Source organism: Mus caroli, chromosome X (assembly GCF_900094665.2).
Source record: "Mus caroli chromosome X, CAROLI_EIJ_v1.1, whole genome shotgun sequence".
Taxonomy (NCBI): Eukaryota; Metazoa; Chordata; class Mammalia; order Rodentia; family Muridae; genus Mus; species Mus caroli.
The window spans coordinates 157,375,933-157,397,001 of record NC_034589.1 but is presented as its reverse complement, the minus strand read 5'-3'; the positions used below and the strand labels follow the sequence as shown (position 1 = coordinate 157,397,001).

At 37.0% G+C, this 21,069-nt stretch overlaps 1 protein-coding gene across 6 annotated transcripts in view; it reads right to left on the bottom strand.

Moving 5' to 3' along the window:
• The window catches only part of LOC110286899 (periphilin-1-like), a 49,221-nt gene that overhangs the window by 19,816 nt on the left and 8,336 nt on the right, over positions 1–21,069 (bottom strand). For all 6 annotated transcript variants that reach the window (XM_029472929.1, XM_029472933.1, XM_029472931.1 and 3 more), the window contains one exon: positions 17,785–17,847. The gene's annotated coding sequence lies outside the window, so the exon portion shown is untranslated. The remainder of the gene's footprint in view (positions 1–17,784; positions 17,848–21,069) is intronic.

Here is a 21,069-nt window from a genome sequence, read left to right as displayed (position 1 = left end):
GAAGTGGATGCTCACAGTCAGCTATTGAATGGATCACAGGGCCCCCAATGAAGGAGCTAGAGAAAGTACCCAAAGAGCTAAAAGGATCGCAACCCTATAGGTGGAACAACATTATGAACTAACCAGTACCCCGGACCTCTTGACTCTAACTGCGTATGTATCAAAAGATGGCCTAATTGGCCATCACTGGAACGAGAGGCCCATTAGACTTGCAAACTTTATATGCCCTAGTACAGGGGAATGCCAGGGCCAAAAAGTGGGAGTGGGTGGGTAGGGGAGTTGGGGGGGGAGGGTGTGGGGGACTTTTGGGATAGCATTTGAAATGTAAATGAGGAAAATACCTAATAAAAAATATTTTAAAAAAAGAAAAAAAAGTCCCCAGATCTGTCAAGTATCAAAAAAAAAAAAATTCCTCTTGTCACATAATAGTCAAAACACCAAATGCAAAAGAAAAAAAATAAAAAATGAAAATTAAAAGCAGTAAGAGAAAAAGGTCAAGTAACATATAAAGGTAGACTTCTCACCAGAGACTATGAAAGCTAGATCTTGGGCAGATGTCACACAGACTGTAAGAGAACACAAAGGCCAGCAAAACTCTCAATTACCATAGATGGAGAAACCAAGATATTTCATGACAAAACCAAATCTACACAATACCTTTCTACAATTTCCAAGCAAATGGTCTCAAAATACAAGCTGGAGTAGCCATTCTAATATTGGATAAAATCGACTTTCAACCAAAATTATCAAAAAAGTTAAGGAAGGACCCGTCATACTCATCAAAGGAAAAATCTACTGAGAAGAATTCTCAATTCTGAACATCTATGCTCCAAATTCATAGACATCCACATTCATAAAAGAAACTTTACTAAAGCTCAAAGCACACATTGCACCTCACACAATAATAGTGGGAGAGTTCAACACCCAACTCTCATCAATGGACAGATCCTGGAAACAGAAATTAAACAGAGACACAGTGAAACTAACAGAAGTTATAAACCAAATGGATTTAACAGATACCTAGAGAACATTTCATCTTAAAACAAAAGAATTTACTTTCTTATCAACACCTTCTCCATGGTACCTTCTCCAAAACTGACCATATAATTGGTCACAAAACAGGTCTCAACAGATGCAAGAAGATTGAAATAATCTGATGCATCCCATAAGATTACCATGGACTAAGGCTGGTCTTCAATAGCAACAAAAACAACAGAAAGCCCACATACACATGGAAGCTGAACAACATCCTACTCAATAACTTAGTCAAGGAAGAAATAAAGAAAGAAATTAAAGACTTTTTTGAATTCAGTGAAAATGATGGCACAACATACACAAACTTATGGGACACAATGAAAGCAGTTCTAAGAGGAAAACTCAGCTCTGATTGCCTCAAAAAAAACCAAAAAACAAAAAACAAAACAAAACAAAAAAAACAAACAAAAAAACAACCAACCAACCAAACAAACAAAGAAAAAACAAAAACAAACCTGGAGAGAGCATACACTAGCAGCTTGACCGCACACCTGAAAGCTCTAAAACAAACAGAAGCAAATATGCCTAAGAGGAGTAGATGGCAGGAAATAATCACACTCAGAGCTGAAGCCAACCCAGCAGAAACAAGAACTATACAAAGAATCAATCAAACCAGGAGCTGTTTTTTTGAGAAAAATCAATAAGATAGATAAACCCTTAGCCACATTAACCAGAGGGCAGAGATAGTATCCAAATTAACAAAATCAGAAATGGAAAGGGAGATATAACAACAGAAACTGAAGAAATTCAAAGTCATCAGATCCTACTACAAAAGCCTATATTCAACAAAACTGAAAATCTAGATCAAATGGACAATTTTCTAGACAGATAATGTTAAATCAGGACCAGATAAACCATCTAAACAGTCCCATAACCCCTAAAGAAATAGAAGCAGAAAATGTACTGTTTTTCCTAGGTTGATTTAGTTTCTTCCTACTCTGCTGAAGTTTCTGCCAGATCTAAATTTTCTAGTGATGTCCTTAGCAGCTTTTAAGTATAGGATAAGATTAAATATAAAAAGATAATTTAATTATTCTCTCCTTTGTATCTCCTTTTCTTTACTAAAAACTCTGGTTAATTCTTCAAATCCTATAGTTTCAGAGTTTAAAAAAATAAGGCTGATAGGAGTCACTCTGTAGCCCAGGCTGGCCTTGAAATTGAACTTGTTCCTCATCTCAGCTTTCCAAGTACTGGATCTATAAGTGTTTGCTACTCTTCATGGATTTCCACAACTACTGGGAGAACTTTTATAACTTCCCATTCTCCCATACCCCATGCCTCTCCTACATCAAATCTACTTTCTTTTCTGTCTTTACAAGTTTATCTCACCTAAATAGTACATAGGAATGAAATCCCATCAAATCTTTCTTTATGCTCCAAGATTATGTAAATTAGCATATTTTCTTGATTCATCCTCTTTCAACATGTATCATACCCACATTCCTGTTTGCTGGGTACTGTAAACCAAAACTATATTTTGTGTGCAATCTGTCCATGAATATTGAGTAACTTTTTTCTATTGATACTTCAAGAATTGTGTAATGAACCAGGGTGTTCAAGTATCTGTTTAATTCCCTTGTTTCAAAACTTATTGGTATATATCTAGGGTTTTACTTATTTAACTTAATAAAATCATATCAAGATAAAAATAAAAAATAAAAATAAAAAATGAAATCTTTAAAATAAAGGTTTTGCTTTTTGTTGGACCATGTAGTCTGTTTATCTTGGATATAATTATTAGTGTGATTTGGTTAGGTCCCTTCTATTCTTTATTTTCTTTCACCAGCATTTTGGTTATTTGTTATAATTTTATTTTATTGACTTAATTGGTACATTAACTAAAACACGTTGCTTTAAGATTTGTATGTTACATTTGTGACCAGTCTAATCTAAAAGATAATAACTTCTTGTATAGCATATAAAACTTCCAGTAGTACATTTCTATTTTCCCTTGAATTCTTGATGATCAAACAATGTGATGCATTTATTTTTTCTATAATACACATTTGACATTGTAACTACTTTTGTTTAAATACTCAATGATCTTTAAAAATACTTAAATAGTAAGAAAAACATGTATTTATCCATACAGAGATCATTTCCAATTGCATTTTCCTTTGTGAATTTGTAATTCCAATTGGCCTAAGCTTCCTTCTTTAACTTTTATTATGGTGTGAGGACACTAGAGATAAGTTGTTTCAGATTTTGTAAATTTAAAACGTATTTTTAAAATCTTCATTGGGTATAGAATTTAAAGTAGATAAGTTCTTTGTTTCTTTAATACTTTACATATTAAAATTAATTATTTTATAGTTCACATTGTTTGAAGTAAGAAAGCTATCACCAGTATTTTCATTCACATCTATTTTCTCTGGAAGCATCAATAAGTTCTCCATAACAGGTATATAGACAGTACATTTTAGTGGCATTTTTTTACTCTCTGAGGAATGCAGTTTTCAGAGTTATGTGATTTAAACAGGCCTCAGTTCCACCCTTGCGTAAGTGACACATACTACTTTCTGTACATTTTCAAATGATTCTTCCTTTGGACCCGGGCAACTTCCTCTGCTGCATACACGGAATAGTACTGAATATTCTACAGATCTCCAGTGTTCTTTCCCTGGAAAACGCTCTTCTTTTTCAGGAATGTCAGCACCACTTCCTCAATCCAATCAGTTCATTGTACAAAATTGCACTGTGCCTTGCTTCTCCTTCCTGAATGGTGGCCTGGAAATTCTCTCAAAGCAGTAAGCTTGAAAAAATCCTAAGGCTTCCACAAGTCACTTCCCATCTCTCAAGAACCACTGTCTTAAATTGTCTGATATCAGTTTCTTGTAAACCACTGCCTGATATATTTTATGCAAGAATTTTTTATTATTTCTGACAAGAGTATAAATCTTGTCCAGGCTATTCTACATTAGTCTGGCCTACATTAGTCTGAAGTACAAGTCTACCATTTCTTATCTTGTTTTATTTTAAACAATAAACACAGAAAATCTTTTGAGGACCTTTACTGCACAATCATATTTTAACATACATAATACTGACCCGTACTCTTTAAGAAAAACCTATAAATACATTTTAAAATGTCTATTAGTCAGATTTTTTTTTATTGTTGAGTGGTTCTTACGTTAATTAGTCACAATGGTAAAGTTTTACTCTAATACTTCATATAAGCCCATGTTGAATGAGAAATAATATCTTGATAAAACAAGTCAATTATAAATAAATCATACATTTGTACTACAAAATTATACATGTATACAATTATAAAAAAGGATACAGTGAACTAATTTAACATACAAGATCCCCAAAATGAATAGTCTAGCTGCCACGTAACTTTTGGTGTCTATTTCAAAAGAGGCTGAATTCACTACAAATAGCATCATCGAATTTAAGAGGTGGGAGCTAAAAAAAAATTCAAATATTTCTAGATCTTTCTCAGCTTTCTTCCCTCAAGCCTCTTCAAATCACTGCTGCCAAAGTCAATCTTTCTCTTTCATTTTTAGCCCAAGACATATCTTGCTTAGAGTCTATCTTTGGCAAAACTTTCTACACTTCGAGTCTTTTTATGGTCTGGTTTGACTGCATGGAATGAAGCAGCTCTCTAGTATAAGCATATTTATGAAAATAAATAAAACACAATGAAATTCATGATCAGAAAAAATTACTATTTCTGATACCATCTTACAATAATAATTATATAGTGAAAACTTTTGTCCATCTCAAATGCTGATCTGATTTCATTTAAGCAGTGTGCAGTGCAAACAAACACACAAATAAAATGTCATGGGGAAACTAGATATGAATTTTTAACTAGTAGAAGAGAGTCATTGAAAGTAAGCATCAGAAATAACTGTGTTCTACTTTTTCTCTGTAATTCTATGATAGCATTATTATGTCATTTGCCATTTGAAAACATCAATTTCCTCATTAGTAAAATGTAGATAATTAAAACTTTTTAAAGAACACTTATCATTGTTTGGGATAAAGTAGAACTGTGTGATCTTTAAAAATCTTACCAAGGCAGTAGATGGCCTATCTAAAAATTACTTCATTATCTAGAATATATACTAATGATTTGACTTTCTGTTTTATGTGTAATTAGAATTCAGATGATCTGGGTCAATATAAATTCAGAATTGTACTCAGTAGAAAGCAAATTCTGAAAGGCTGTTATTTTATTACTCTGAAAAATATTAATAAATTTTGACTGCTTCTTCAAAAGCTTTTTTGCCAAAACCTTTATTCATCAAAATGCCCAAAATACCAAACTCCTCAAAACGCTCCTGGAATAAGCATATAAGGTTTATAGTTCTCAACCTTAATGACCTGGATAAATGTCTGACATGTGTTCGTGTTCAGTTTGTATTTGTAGAATATTTATATTTTTAACTCCTTCCCCAATATCTATGAAGTTTTATATCTATAAATTTGACTAACTATGAGTTTAAAAAAATGCATGTGTTCTGAAAACACATGGATGTTTTGTCATTATAGCACGTTTTAGCTATTATTAGGTATACACATTGCTGAAAATATAGGGAAGGATGTATGTTTTCTACATGCAAATGTGACTCCATTTGATATTAGAGATGAACATCTACAGATTTTGAAATCCATGGGAATTTTGGATGCGTATGTAAATACATTTCTCTATAGTCATGGGAGGTTTATAGAATCATAATTATGTCTGAGATCATTAAAACCTTTTCTGAACCACACATATTATTTGTTGCTTTTTAAAAATTCATCTTACTCATTATTTCGTTGGGACTGAACAATAGCTCAATGTTTTTAACCCGATTTTAACCCCCTACATTCTTTTGTGTGTGTGTGTGTGTGTGTGTGTGTGTGTGTGTGTGTGTGTGTGGTTTTTCAAGACAGGGTTTCCCTGGCTGTCCTGAAACTCACTCTGTAGACCAGGCTGGCCTCGAACTTAGAAATCCACCTGCCTCTGCCTCCCCTGGGATTAGAAGCATGTGCCACCACAGCCTGGTCAACCCCCTACATTCTTCGGTTTGCCTTTTGAAATAAGTACAGTAAGTTCCTGCATTGTATACTTCAAAGTTTGAGACATTTCAAAACTATTTGATGACCCAGGCTCTCTGTGGTTTTATGCACTGTGCAGAACAAATACAACTTCCACTTCTCTTGTACATGTAAATTTTAAGCCCCAGTACTTGTATTATTTTTTACCTGTGGATGTTTTTTTTTTTTTTTTTTTTTTTTGGTATTTGAGACAGGGTTTCTCTGTGTAGCCCTGGCTGTCCTGGAACTCACTCTGTAGACCAGGCTGGCCTCAGAAATCCACCTGTCTCTGCCTCCCAAGTGCTGGGATTAAAGGCATTCGCCACCACTGCCTGGCCTGTGGATGCTTTTTAAAAAGAATTACCTTCAGACATTGGTATGGAAAGAAATTGCTTCTGAAATGCTGTTTCAATTGATTCCTTTGTGCCAAAGCTTATTTTATTCCTTTGCTACTTTCTATAAAACAAACTTAGAATATAATCAGCACCAAAATGCTAATGAGATTAGGGACAGTGGTAACGCTTCCTTTTTATCTTTTAGTTTCTTTCAGGAGGTGTGTTTTTTTTTTTTAAATATGGATTTAATTTTGTGTGTGGACCTGAGTGAGACAGTTGTTAACTGACAGGTTGGCTCTGGGACCTGATTCTGGGTCCTCTAGCGAGAGCAATAAACACTCTTAACAACTGAGCCATCTCTTCTGCCAAGAGCAGTGTTTTTGTTTTGCTTTGTTTTATTTTGTTTTGCTTTGTTTTGTTTTGTTTTGCTTTGCTTTGTTGTGTTTTGTTTTGAAGAAAGTCATCAGTGCTTTCAGTCATTGTTAAAAATCTCATGAAGGAAGATAAAATACATTTTTACATTCCAAGTTTAAATTTAAAAACTAATATTCAATTCAGCTATCAGGGCATTTTTAAACATATTTGGAACAATCTGGAAATACGAATATAAGTATGAATATAAATATGTTATTTATGGTAAAAATTTAGCATTCTAATATTCAAAGTACTGTAATTGTAAAAATATATACCAGATTTTAAAACATTTATGTAAATTATACCATTGATAACTTATGGTGTCTCTAGGTTAAGTGATAAAAATGCTATCCATATTGGGCTATGTCTTAAAAACATGTACTTCACCTTTACTTTTAAAAAATGTGACAGACTTCAAGAAAATTATGGCTTCTGCTGTGTTTGTTGGGCAATGTTACTTTTTGACACATGGTTATCAAACTACAAAATGTGTACTTAGGTCCCATTCCCACTGATCATCTTGTGCAGCCAAATTAGAGCTGAAGCACTATGGATTTTAAATTCTCTTTCGTGATCTCTTAAATGTTGCCAACTACCTTAGGTTAATACGTAAAAATCAACAAGCCAATACTGGCCTCCTTAGAATTTGATAACTTGGAGAGAGAGGCCATCAACACATAACATTTCAGTGAAATACCACAATGTTAGTGGAACTGGAGAAATAGTGTTCTCTTTTGGTATTTGCTTTTTGTTTGTTGTTTGTTTTGTTTTGAGTTAAGATTTTACTAGGTAGTCCCTGGTTGGCCTTGAACTCTGGTTGCAGTGCAGGTTAGCCTCCAATTTATATGAATTTTCCTGCCTCAGCTTCCGAAGTTCTGGGAAATGTGGGTGTGTACTATCACACCAAAATCAATGGTACCTTTCTTCATGCAAAAAATAACAATCATCATGGCAATAAGATGACTCCTAATGACATACTGTGATGTCCATAGATCAGTGCATTACTAAGCTATTCTCAGAGAAGCTTCTAACAGTAGATGGCAAGTAACACGAAGACCCATAATTGGACAACAATGTACAGAGAATGAGTGACCCAAGAGTGCTCAGGTCTAACTGGAACATCTCTATTAAACTCCTTTCCTCAAGGCTCAGGTATCTATCTGGAAGAGGAGCTAGAAAAGTTGTAAGAATTAGAGGTGATGGATGGCTCCAAGGAAACAGTGTCTTCCATATACAATAAGATGAATACTTATGTGAACTCACAGATTATGTCAACATGCACAGACTTGAACAAGTCCAACACAGACAAAATCCCAGAATTGACAAGGTGAAAGAGGACAAAGATCCAACTCCTAACCCAGAAGCTATTTACAATAGATACATACTAGGAAAGTCAAAATCATCTTCTCCAGTGGAGTGACACTTAGTACGTCAATCATATTCCCAGTAGGACCCATGCCCAGGAGTAGTTGACATACAGAAAATGTACCCATGATTTTATGGGCTTTATGTTTTATTTTGTTGTTGTTGTTTGTCTTACTAGGTTTTTTGTTAGTATGTTTTAATTTTCAAATTTTGATTTTTGTTTGTTTTATGTAAAATTAGAAAGAGGAAAGAACATGAAGTAGAGTGGGTAGAGAGGTTGGGAGGATCTGGGAAGTAAGAGAAGGGAAAAGCATGATCAAGAGATACTGATTAAAAATTTTAATTAAAAAAGGCATATGGCTAGTGTTATTTGGCTGGAGTCTGGTGTGTTAGTACACTTCCTCAGCTTCAGACAGAATCCAACACACCCAACCACCTAAGCAGATAAAAACTGACCTCTAGAAACTGGTCCCAGTTCCTTTAGTAATACATCTCCTTATCTGACACAGTAGATCTCAGCTACTTAGATATGTAGAATAGTCTTCTTTGCACTTAGTATACAAGAAAATTGCTCAACCCTAGCAAGTCACACAGTGAGGTGACTAACTGTTCTGCTTTGGTTTTTGCACAAAATAATCTTGTAAATTGGACAGGTACCATGCAATTTAAGGGAAGTAAATTTCTAATAAGCAGTCCAAGTGATACTTGAAAGTAGTCAGAGGAGCACTCTCTATAATGCTCACTAAATGCTTTCTAGTGATGTTTTTCCTACATTAACAAACTGTCCTTCCCACAAATAGCCAATAAAGTTACAGGGTTAACCAGTTCAGCACCTGGCTAGGTGCATTAATTTAGTTAGATATATCATCAAATTCTTTCAATCCACTTATATAAATGAAACAAAGAGACTGCTCTGGTAATCCTAGAGGAAATGTTTACAATGTCTGAAATTTAACAGATATTAGGGAGACAACCTAAGTATGTGGCACATTATGCTAGTCCTGAGTTTAAATCAGGGTTTGAATCTGCTGTTTGCTGCCTGACTTTGGGAGATTTCCTTAATCTCTCTGTGCCTCAATGTTTTCATATAATTACAATCAAAGGTAGCCATGAGGATGAATAATAATGCACTCCATCTGACAAATCTTAGTTAGGGACAGTCTTCAATGGAACTGACCAAACTGCCATTGTCATTAGAAACAAAGAAAGTTAAAAACAAAAAAACAAAAAATCTGTCAACACTGAGAAAAGCCTAAAGAGACATGATAATCAAGAATAATGTGACATATTAGATCAAATTTCTGTTAGTTATGAGCGAAATATTCAGGAGAACAACAGAGATTTAGAAGTTTACTTTGGCTCACATCTTCATAACTGTCAGCTCACAGTCTTGTCTCCATTGCATCTGGTCTTAGGGTAAAACAAAACACCGTGGTAGTGGGCAGGGGCCAAATTCTAGTCATTTCCTGGTGACCAGGAAACAGAGAAAGCAAACACAGCTAGGGACAAGGCACAACCTCTGAAAGAAAGTCCCAATAATGTCCTTTACCCCCTAGGCCCCACTTCCTAAAATATCTTCCCCCAAGTAGTGACATCACCTAGGACCAAGCGTTCTCAGATTAGCCTCTGGGGAACACTGCATGTTCTGTCCTACAATAGAAAAAGACTATTATAAAAAACTATATAGAAACCCATATGTAGTATGGATAGTATATCAAAAACTTTACTGCAGGCTGGGAAACATGGACTGCATCTGATTTGCAGATGTGAAAGCCCAAGTTACATCCCCATGTTGCAAAATAACAAAGCAATAATTAAAAAAAAATTAGTTATTTCTTGAAACACATGTACTATAGTAATGCAAATAATTAAAAATATAGACAAAATTGTGTAAGTATAAGGGAACTTTCTGTGTTCCCTTATACTTATCTCTGTACCTTTCCTGTAAACTATTCTGCAACCAAAAGCTTTTGCAAAAATAAAATGCTTTGAATAGTAATGCCCAGCCCAGAACTACAAAGTCAATGACAAGTGTTAGGATTGTTGTAAACTGTACATTACAGATGACACAGACATCATATTCATTTATTGATTCAAGATGTTGAGGAGATGCTGGGAGCTGAAAGCCACAGATTTAGAGTAGAGCAAAGAGTCTGGAAGGGAAGTTGACAAAGGCATGTTGGCTGTCACTTTGTCTGCAGCCTGCAAGCCTTTTACTTCTGTCATGTGACCCTGTCAGTTTCCTCTCTAGCATTGTTCATGTTCTGTAAGGATTTTATTCATTTTGAATTCTTTGTTTAAAGCCCAACTTTTCCTGCGATTACTGTTACATATCAGCGCCATGGCAGTAGAGACTGTATTTGTTGTCTTTTCTTTTCTTTTCTTTTCTTTTCTTTTCTTTTCTTTTCTTTTCTTTTCTTTTCTTTCTTTCTTCCCATTTTGCTGTTTTTTTTTAATGACTTTATTTTTATTTTATGTACATTAGTGCTTTGCCTACATGTATATCTGTGTAAGGGTATCTAGTCCCCTGGAACTGGAGTTACAGACTGTCGTGAGCTGCCATATGGGTACCGAGAATTGAACATAGTCCTCTGGAGTGGCAACCAGTGCTCTTAAGAACTGAGCCATCTCTCTAGCCCTGCTGTTCTCATTTCTTTATCCACCCTAACTGCTCATAGCACTGGCATCGCATAGAAGCTATGTGAATTTCTCAACTGCATAAATGACCAGCAAAATCGGAGAGAAAATACTCCATTTACACTAAAGCTGGAATATTTTCTTGTGTCACCTGTAACATATGTTTACTCCCCTGCTCTTCTCCATGTTTCCCTGCCTCTCAAAAGAATAGAAGAAAGCAAGCAAGCAAATAAGCACATACATCACTCTATGACCAAGGAACAAGCCTTAGCATAAAAAAGACTCTTAGACCCAGGATTACTTTTTACCATCGTAGATAATATCTGCAAATACAAGATAGAGTTTAAGTAGAAATATCTTACTAATTATTTCTACTTTATCACACCACATACTTTCTACTTATTTTAAGCCTAAGAATTTTGTTATTAAGGCAGGGCAGCTGTTTCTTTTTCCATAGTAGCCAGAAACTGGAAACAACCTAGATGTCCCTCAACTGAAGAATAGTTAAAAGAAAATATAGTACATCTACACAATGGAATACTATTCAGCTATTAAAAATAATGCCATCATGAAATTTTCATGGAACTAGAAAATATCATCTTGAGTGAGGTAACCCAGGCCCAGAAAGACACGTATATACAATGTGTAGTTACTTATAAGAAGATATTAGCCATATAGTACAAGATAACCATGCTACAATCCAGAGATCCAAAGAAACTAAGTAATAAGGGTTCAAGGGAGGATACATGACTCTCACTCAGAAGGGAAAACAAAATAGTCAGTGGAGATGGATGGAAGAAGGGAATCAGGTGGGAGGGGGGATGAGGAGGGGAATCCGGATGTGGGTGTGAGTTGGCGGGGGGGGGGGGGGGGGGGGGGGGGGGGGGGGGGGGGGGGGGGTGAGGAATGGCTGTGAGTGAGAATAGAAATCTGTAGGGGAGGCATCTCTACGACTAGCTAAAACAAATTTTTTTTTTTTTTTTAAGAAGAAAACGTAAAAAAGAAAAAAAAAAACTTAGTGGTCTCAGAATCCATACAGCTATTGAAGGATTGCATTAATACAAGAGGTACTAAAACTAAGTGTATTAATGACAGAGATGTATCATCTCAAGAGTTGTAGGAACAGCTGGGCGTGGTGGCACATGCCTTTAATCCCAGCAATTGGGAGGCAGAGGCAGGCAGATTTCTGAGTTCGAAGCCAGAATTTCTGAGTTCAAAGCCAGCCTGGTCTACAAAGTGAGTTCCAGGACAGCCAGGGCTATACAGAGAAACCCTGTCTTGAAAACAAAACAAAACAAAGAGTTGTAGGAGCTCAAAGTATAAGTATCAGAAAAGTTTTTTTTCTGGTGTAGGCTGACTCTGGCTTCTCTTCCTCTTCTGAGTACACCAATCCTATGGCCTCATTTAACTTAAATTAACTACTTAAATACCAAATCAAAATCCAGTCACCTTAGGGGTTATTCCTTTGTCATGTAAAGTGGAATGGGGTCACTGGGTGGTCATCTCTAGGAAAGTTCTCTGACAAGGGGTAAGAAGGTTAACTTGAGAAGAGCTAACCACTACATAAAGACCAAAAATAGTGTAACCTCCCTGCCAAATATAGGGGCTATTTTTATTTGTAAATATGCTTTCATCAAAGCAAAACCATATTGATTTATTATGTTACTCTGTGCCTGTTCATCTGCAACAATGAGAGAACTGGATGGCTTCTTCTGAAACAATGATTCCCAAAGCTCAAAAGATTTAATCGCCCTGCATGCAAAGGCTGGGGGTGGGGGTGCAGTTTGGAAGTAAATCAATGTGTCTCTTTTATCCTGAAGATAAAGTGATGAACTCAGTGTCCTGGTTACTTCACTGATATGGAACAATGCAATAGCCACATCCACATAGCTAGCAGGAGGAGAACCCAGAGCAACATAATGATCTGAAAGGGTGCCCTGCCTGGCCCCCACCGGAGGCCTATGGCTTTTCTCCTAGGGCTCCAATTGTATGTGATTGCTGCTGTCAAGCCTGAGGAAGGCATTTGCTCTACATGATAGCTTCTTACAGTTATCCTAGCCTTGAAGGTCAACTACTGTCACTCAAGCCAGCACATCCCACAGTCACCTTCACACATTATCACATTCACACCTTTATCAGAGCAGGAACTATAATTACTATAGGTCCTAAATTTCTTGAAAATTTGTTTCATTTCCTTTTGTGTTTTATGCCAGGGCATGTGTTTTATATGACTAGGATTTACACAGAAATCAGAGCACTTACATTAAGGGAGCCTTGCAAATAATTATGTAGACCTTAAGGGATTTCCAGGGATCAGCCTGAGACTCTTAGCCCCAAATGTGACTGTTGGTCCTTTTCTTTATTGCATAGCATGTTCCCTTCTTAGCACTCGGTACTGAAATCACAGTACTTTTCCTAGTGTAGGGATAAAAGTGGCATGTGGCCGCAATGAAGGTTTCTATTTATAAGCATTGCTAACAAATGAATCTTTCCAGGACCTTTTTTAGATTAGTAGAGGAATTTTTCAAATTATTTACATAAAACCCAGAACCTTCTAATTAGGCCTAAGGAAGCAAAAGTGCGATTTTACTATTAACTAATGGATTACTCATTAGCCGGCAAGTTTATCTTCCTGTGCATACAGACCTGGGTGTTTAAACTTGATTGTCATCCTGTTTAGATTGGGAGGCACCGAGGAGATTAGGGAAGTGAATATCTGGGTGTGTTTTTCACACACACACAGTAGTAACTAGTAGGACAAGAGTAGTTCTGATTGTGGACAGCACCATCCCATAGATTGGGGCCCAAATGAAATAATGGGAGAAAGGAAAAATAGAGCTAGCAAAAAGCCTTCTCTTTCTGCTGCCTGGCAGCTATAATGTGACTGATATTCTCTGTCATGCCTTTTTCCATTATTATGAATGGAAACCTCTAAAATCATAAGCCAAAAATAAATACTTTTTCATTTAAGTCATTTTTAAAGGCGATTTATCATACCAACAAAATTCGTAACACAGAGACAAAGTATTTGCCTACGGATTCCAGGTATTTCAGTCTAGCCAGCATCAGTTCCTGTGAGGAACATCTTCTGTTATGTCATGTAACACTTAATGCATTATCAATCACAATGCTCACATTTTACCATTTCTATTGCTCTTGATGTTCCATAAATACAGTAACTGACATGGCAGAGGAAAAAAATGTAGCATGATTAGTGAAGCATGCAGAATATTTAAAATGCTGGGAAAGAGGCCCCTGTGTAGAGTGGCATTGAGCTGATACAGGCAAAACTTCTGGATTCAGCCTTTCCTGAGACATTATCCACAGATAGATGGTCAAGGATATGAATGGAACATTCCTTTTCTCTTTTTAAAGGTACTCTAGCTGAATTATTTAATTAAACCCAGAATGTATGACATGGTATAGGTTATCTAAGTATCCCTTAGCAATATGTAAAAATAGATTCTACAAGACATAAAACACCAAGCCCAGGATCCATGGGCCTTCATCTAAGGTGCCATCTTTGAATCCCTAGATCATCCTTTGTCAGGACACTAAGAAATGGAGATCCTGGGATGCACAGGATGCACCATAATAGCTTGAATCTATGCATGCACAATAGTACATTCTGGACTTCATTCTATATCTGTCTGTTTCATCCCTTCTAGGAGTAGAATCAGGACAAATCCTTGTGCTGACATTTTCCTACATGAAAATCTTAAAGAAAATAAGACCAAGCGTGGTTATTAATTGGCCTCTGACACTGATGTTTGACTGAGTATTATGGCTAAAACTGAGTGCCTGGGCTAGACTGCAATTATGATACCAGTTCCCAGAACCACTGAGTAAATGAGGAAGGTGAAATTAAGTTCTCAAGATTGTGTCAAGTGGCCAAAAAATTATTCCTGCAGTGGAGATGTATATTTTAAAACATTTTGTTTATGCATGTGTGTGAGCCTGAGTGCTCCACATGATTTACAGATGCAGACCAGAAGACAAATTTCAAGAGCTGGATTGCTCCTATTCTGTAGGTCTTGGGGACTGAATGCAAGTTGTTGGATTGGCAGCAATTTCCTTTAACCATGTAGCCACTTTGCCAGTCCCCTAATTTTTCTTTGTTTTCCCCAGGACACTTTTCTGAACCTGTCTAAATTACCCTTATCAGAAATTTTAAGTGTCCCTTGAAGTGTTAACGATCAGTCAGACTTCCTTGAGATAAACTCTGCCACTTCCCCAGCTTTTCCAGGAAAGTTACCAACTGAGGTCCACCCACAGCAACCAAAGTTCTGATCCAAGTGCCTAACAGCTATCTTAAAGCCACTTAAACTGAATTCACATGTGTTTTCCAGCACCCTTCTGTATTCACTTACTTCTCTGAAGTTTAACATGAGTCCCCTTGTTTCAGACTGAAGGGATTAGAAGCAAATTCTGGAAACACTCAGGTAAAGCAAGGGCTCCGTGTGTGTGTGTGTGTGTGTGTGTGTGTGTGTGTGTGTTGAAGGTGGTCTACCAAAGTGCTAATTCTAGCCCTGGTACATTTCTCCCCGACCTCTGAACCCTGGACTCTGCTTCTCATCCAGGAAGTTCCCTGTGCCTCGTGATTCACACATCCAAGCGTTCCCTGCAGGGCAGGTCACTGTCCTCCGACTGGGCGATTCACACATCCAAATTGCAACTTTGACTAAAGAAGCAGCTCAAGTGCTTCCTGGCCTGAAGCTGCAGAGCAGTTTCTGAACTTCCATCGCCCCCCAGTGGCAATTTCATCAGTGTCTTGGTTGGAGATTTTCTTACCACTAAAATTTTGCTGAAAGGACCCAAATATAGCTGTCTCTTGTGAGACGATGCCGGGGCCTAGCAAACACAGGAGTGGATGTTCACAGTCAGCTATTGGATGGATCACAGGGCTCCCAATGGAGAAGCTAGAGAAAGTACCCAAGGAGCTAAAGGGATCTGCAACCCTATAGGTGGAACAACATGATGTACTAACCAGTACCCCGGAGCTCTTGTCTCTAGCTGCATATGTATCGAAAGATGGCCTAGTCGGCCATCACTGGAAAGAGAGGCCCATTGGACTTGCAAACTTTATATGCCCCAATATAGGGGAATGCCAGGGCCAAAAGATTGGGAAGGGGGGGTAGGGAAGTGGGGGGCGCTATGGGGGACTTTTGGGATAGCATTGGAAATGTAACTGAGGAAAATATGTAATAAAAATATTAAAAATTAAAAAAAATAAAAACAAATAAAATTTAGGTTATCTGTCTCCCTAAACTTGTCCTTTCTTTTTCTTTCTAATTTTTACACTAGACATGAAGTGTTTGTGTGGAGGTATGTCAGTAATGGGATGACCATCTGTTGACTAATGAGTGGATCCGATGTAGTATCTACTTTCACGGTTTGCAAAGTGAAAGCATTTTAATCTGGACTCCATCGTGAGACTCATGCCTCAGTAAAGGGTCAAAAAATATCAAATAATTAAGTCCTTAAAACTATTAGTAGCATGAAGGGAACCTATAAAGACACCATGTATAGAGTAGAAGTGCAAAGTCCATCTGCCATAACTATTCAGTGTCTTCTTTGAAAGATAAAACATACATTGTGTAGGAATCCAAGAATATAAAGCATGAACTACATGTTGAGCAAGTGAGTGTTTTGAGTGCAATCTACTCAGAAAACACTTTTATGGTGTAAGAAATTCGCAAACCCATGTTAAATAAAATAATGAGTTTTTGTAGGAGTAGAATTCCAGAAACCCACAGAAAACAATTCGGGAATCAAAAGCTTATCTTCAGCTACAAAAATGAAAAGTCTTCACTATCCAGCCCACAATAGGGTTGATATTTAAGGGTCTTTTTCCATTATATCAAATCCCCTTGGTTCACCACCTGCTATGCTCTACTCCCACACGTTGCTTAAATAACAAACTTGTAGTCTTTGAAATAGTTCTAACCAAGCTCTAAACATTTGCCTGCACACCACGTAGTCTGCCCAATGCTCAATCCTAAGGGGAAGCATGTGTCTTTTGCCTTCCTTTATTCCAATCTTGACACTTTTCCTGCTAGAACACTCTGCTTCTGACGCTACCTACTCTTCTTTGGAAATCATTTTTGTTGTTGTTGCTACTGTTGCTGAGATGGAATCTCACTATGCTCTCCCAGCTGGTCTAAAAATCCTAGGCTCACAAATGTTTGGGAGCACAGACATAGACAGCCAGGCCTATATTTGAAGATGACATTGATTAAAACTGCTTGTGTTCTAGAATTGTAAACCTCAGTGACCTGAGTCCTCAATATCAGTTCTAAAGTAGTTCTTTTTCTTCTGATGTGTGTACAGCACAATAGCTTACATCCTGAAAAATCTTAGATCACAGAAAGGAAAGGTTAAGAGCCAGCAAACCAAGGAAGATGGAAAGAAATAGAAAGAACACAAAAAGAGAAAGAGATTAAATACAAAACGTGATACAGAAGTGAAAGAGCTGAAGAAAAGGTTTTTATAAGAACCTGATATGCTCTAATAGATACTAATAGTAAAATGCTCATGTTCTTCCTTAACATATGCCCCAAATTTTCTAAAGTTCTTTATCAAGATTTGTCTTAAACTAATAGATGTAACCTACTACAGTCAATGTCTCTCATAGTACTTCCTATGGTATTTTATGGGTTTGAAAGAGTAGTTCCCCTAGTTAAAATACTAACCTTCCCATGACTAAAATCAGCAACTTTTACAAAGATGTAAAGAGAAATCACAGAGACTGTAGTGGTTGGAATATGTTTGGCCCAGGGAGTGGCACTATTTGGGGGTGTAGCCTAGGTCCGCATAGGCTTTAGGAACCTCAGAACAAGAGGTGGAACTCTCAGCTCCTCCTGCACCATGCCTGCCTGGATGCTGCCATGTTCCTGCCTTGATGATAAGGACTGAAACTCTGAACCTGTAAGCCAGCCCCAATTAAACGTTGTCCTTATAAAGTTACCTTGGTCATGGTATCTGTTCACAGCAGTAAAATCCTAACGAAGACAGAAGTGTTCTTCAATCCCTGTTAAAAACAAATGTTAGTAGAAAGTCAAAGGATAACAAATATTGGTATGTACAGAAAAGAAAACCTGGGTGTACTATCAGAAAATACAAATAAATTAATTCAATCATTATGAAAAAGAGAGGCTCCTCAAAATGATATTTTAAGTTCAAAACATTTAAAGAAAAACAAACAGAATTGTTACATGATCAAACTATTTCATAACTAGATGTATAATCAAAACAAATTAAATTAATATTTCAAAGCAAACTTCCTCATATTAACTGAAGTGCTGTTCATAACAACCAAGATAAGGATATTACTCATGTATTCATTGATGAATACATACATATATTCTTGGTTCACTTACACATCAGAATACTGTTAAGCTTTCAAAAATAACAATTCCTCCAATTTGTGACAATTCAGATGAAACTGAAGGACATTATGTCAATTGAAATAGGCATTGTGAAAAAAATACTGCATGATCTCACTTAGGTGAAGAATCACTAAAATCAGGAAGACTAAAGGAGTGATTATCTGAAGTCAAAGGGTAAATGAGATGGGAAGATATTCGTCAAATGGTACAAACCTTCCATTATAAGAGGACTCAGTAGCTAGGAATGGTAGTATGTGCCTCTAATTCCAGCACCCTAGATATGAGGCAGGAGGAATACTTCCAATTCAAGACTACCTTGGCACATAATGACTCACTCCCACATCATACATTAGCTATATAGTGAAAATCTGTCTCCTAACAAAAATGATTCAGGGAATTTTATGTATAGTATGGTGGCTAATTAATCCCAATATGTGGCATACTTGAAAAGAAACTACTTGAGGTGATGGATATGCTAATTATATTATCATGGGAATCATCTCACAGTGTATGCACATATCAATCATCTTTTGTAACCCTCAAATATAGTCCTATTCTGTCAATCAGACTTCAGTTAATCAGAGGAAAGTCACAAGAGAAAAGATAAAATTTAATGTATAACAAACTACTAACAAAAAATATTTGTGCCCCTTGAGCCAAACGTCTCAGTTCAAAGTATTGCACTCATTGGTGTGTGTGTGTTGATAGTACAATAGTCTTTGTGCTATTGTTCATAAAAAGCACTCTGTTGCAGGATATTTAATCAAACTGTGAAACTCAAGATTGTGTTATTTACAGTAAAAAAAAAAAAGTTTCTAGTTTTGGTGTGGTTCACCCTTAGCACACACCTTTAAACCCTCTGGCTGGAATATAAACACACTCTAGTGCACACTTTTAATCTCAAACAATGAAGGTAAATTTAGTTTGCAGACGAAAGCACCATTGTTTGAAAGTGATGTCTAGCAGGGCTGGTGCCCTGAGCAGACTTTGGGCATGAACTCTGCAGCCAGTCCCACAACACCCAGAGGAAGCTCCACTCCCAGGCACTCTAACATGCCCAGGATCATAGGATCAGAGGTAAGGAGGACACAACATCTGCCTCAACACCTGGAGTAACTGGGATCATTGGAACCCAGGCATCTAGGCACTCCACCTGAGCAGTTTCCTTCTGGTCTGAGCCAGTGCCCTGAGCAGACCTTGGACTCAAACTCTGCAGCCAGCCCCACAATACCCAAAAGAAGCTGCAGTTCCAGGTGTTCTAACATGCGAAGAACCACAGAATCACAGGATCTCAGGGTCACAGGATCACAGGAACTTGGTCACACCAGGATCTCAGGGTCCCAGAAGCAGCTTGACTCCCAGGAGCTCTGACAGTTCCAGGAACTCAGGATCACAGGATCCCAGAATCACAGAGACAGCTGAACTCTGAGGAGTTCTGATGCAACCAAGATCACAGGAAGGACAGGCCCCAGTCAGATATAGGGAAGGCAGGTAGCACTAGAGATAATCAGATGGCCGGAGGCAAGCATTAGAACATAAGCCATCAGAAACCAAGGTTGCTTGGCATCATCAGAACCCAATTTTCTCACCATAACATGTCCTGGATATACCATCACACCAGAAAAGAAACATTCAGATCTAAAATCACTTCTCATGATGGTGATAGAGAACTTTAAGAAGGTCATAAATAACTCCTTTAAAGAGATACAGGAGAACACAGGTAGACAGCTAGAACTTAAAGAGGGAACACAAAAATCCCTTAAAGAATTACAGGAAAACACAACCAAACAGGTGAAGGAAATGAACAAAACCATCCAAGATCTAAAAATGGAAGTAGAAACAATAAATCAACAATCACAAAGGGAGACAACCCTGGAGATAGAAAACCTAGGAAAGAGATTAGGAGTCACAGATAATATAAGAGATAGAAGAGAGATTCTCAGGTGCAGAAAATACCATAAAAAACACTGACCTGACAGTCAAAGAAAATGCAAAAAGCTCCTAACCCAAAACATCAAAAAAATTCAGGACACAATGGAAGACCAAACCTAAGGATAATAGGTATAGAAGAGAGTGAAGATTCCCAACTTAAAAGGCCAGTAAGTATCTTCAACAAAATTATAGAAGAAAACTTCCCTAACCCCCAAAAAAGAGATGCCTCTGTGAAGTCACCTGTCACATACTTCTATGAGATGGCTTACATGTATTACTTTCCAAGACCACGGGAGCAGAAGTAGATCACATAAAGCCTCAGAGACCACAAGCTAACAGTGGTGTTAATTTTTTTTTTTTTTGTAGTTTTTTGTATGTGACAGGTGACTTCACAGAATGCATGGCACATCAGATAGTGTCCTAAGTACTCTATAAAAAAACCCAGCTAAATGGATACTAATATTGTTCCTTTTGAATCTTTAAAAAGAGTTCAAGTACATGAAGTGTTCAGGGCACTGGCTTGAACATAATAAGGACTCAATAAATGTTAGCTCAATAAATATTACCCTTAGCAAAGAGGCAGGGAAAGATATTAAAAACAGAGCAAATGTCATATGTATAAACTACAAAAAAGAGAGTAAATACATACTACATGCTGGCCAAACTCAGAAGTGTGAACTGGTTTCTAATGACCAATAAAGAGAGTCTCTCAAAGGGGATGTGGCACAGGGTACTTCTCAATTTCTAATTAACAAAATTTGAGGCATGGCCAGCTGTAAACACCTTAGTGGCATAAAACTTCGAGTCAGTTAATTGGTTAAGAGTCTTCTTTTCTTTAAAACGAGAACTGTACTTTCTGAAAGTGCATGTGCTCAGTAAGGAGTTGTGGTGGTGATTTGGAAAAAGTAGCAGAAAAAAATGATTTTAATGAA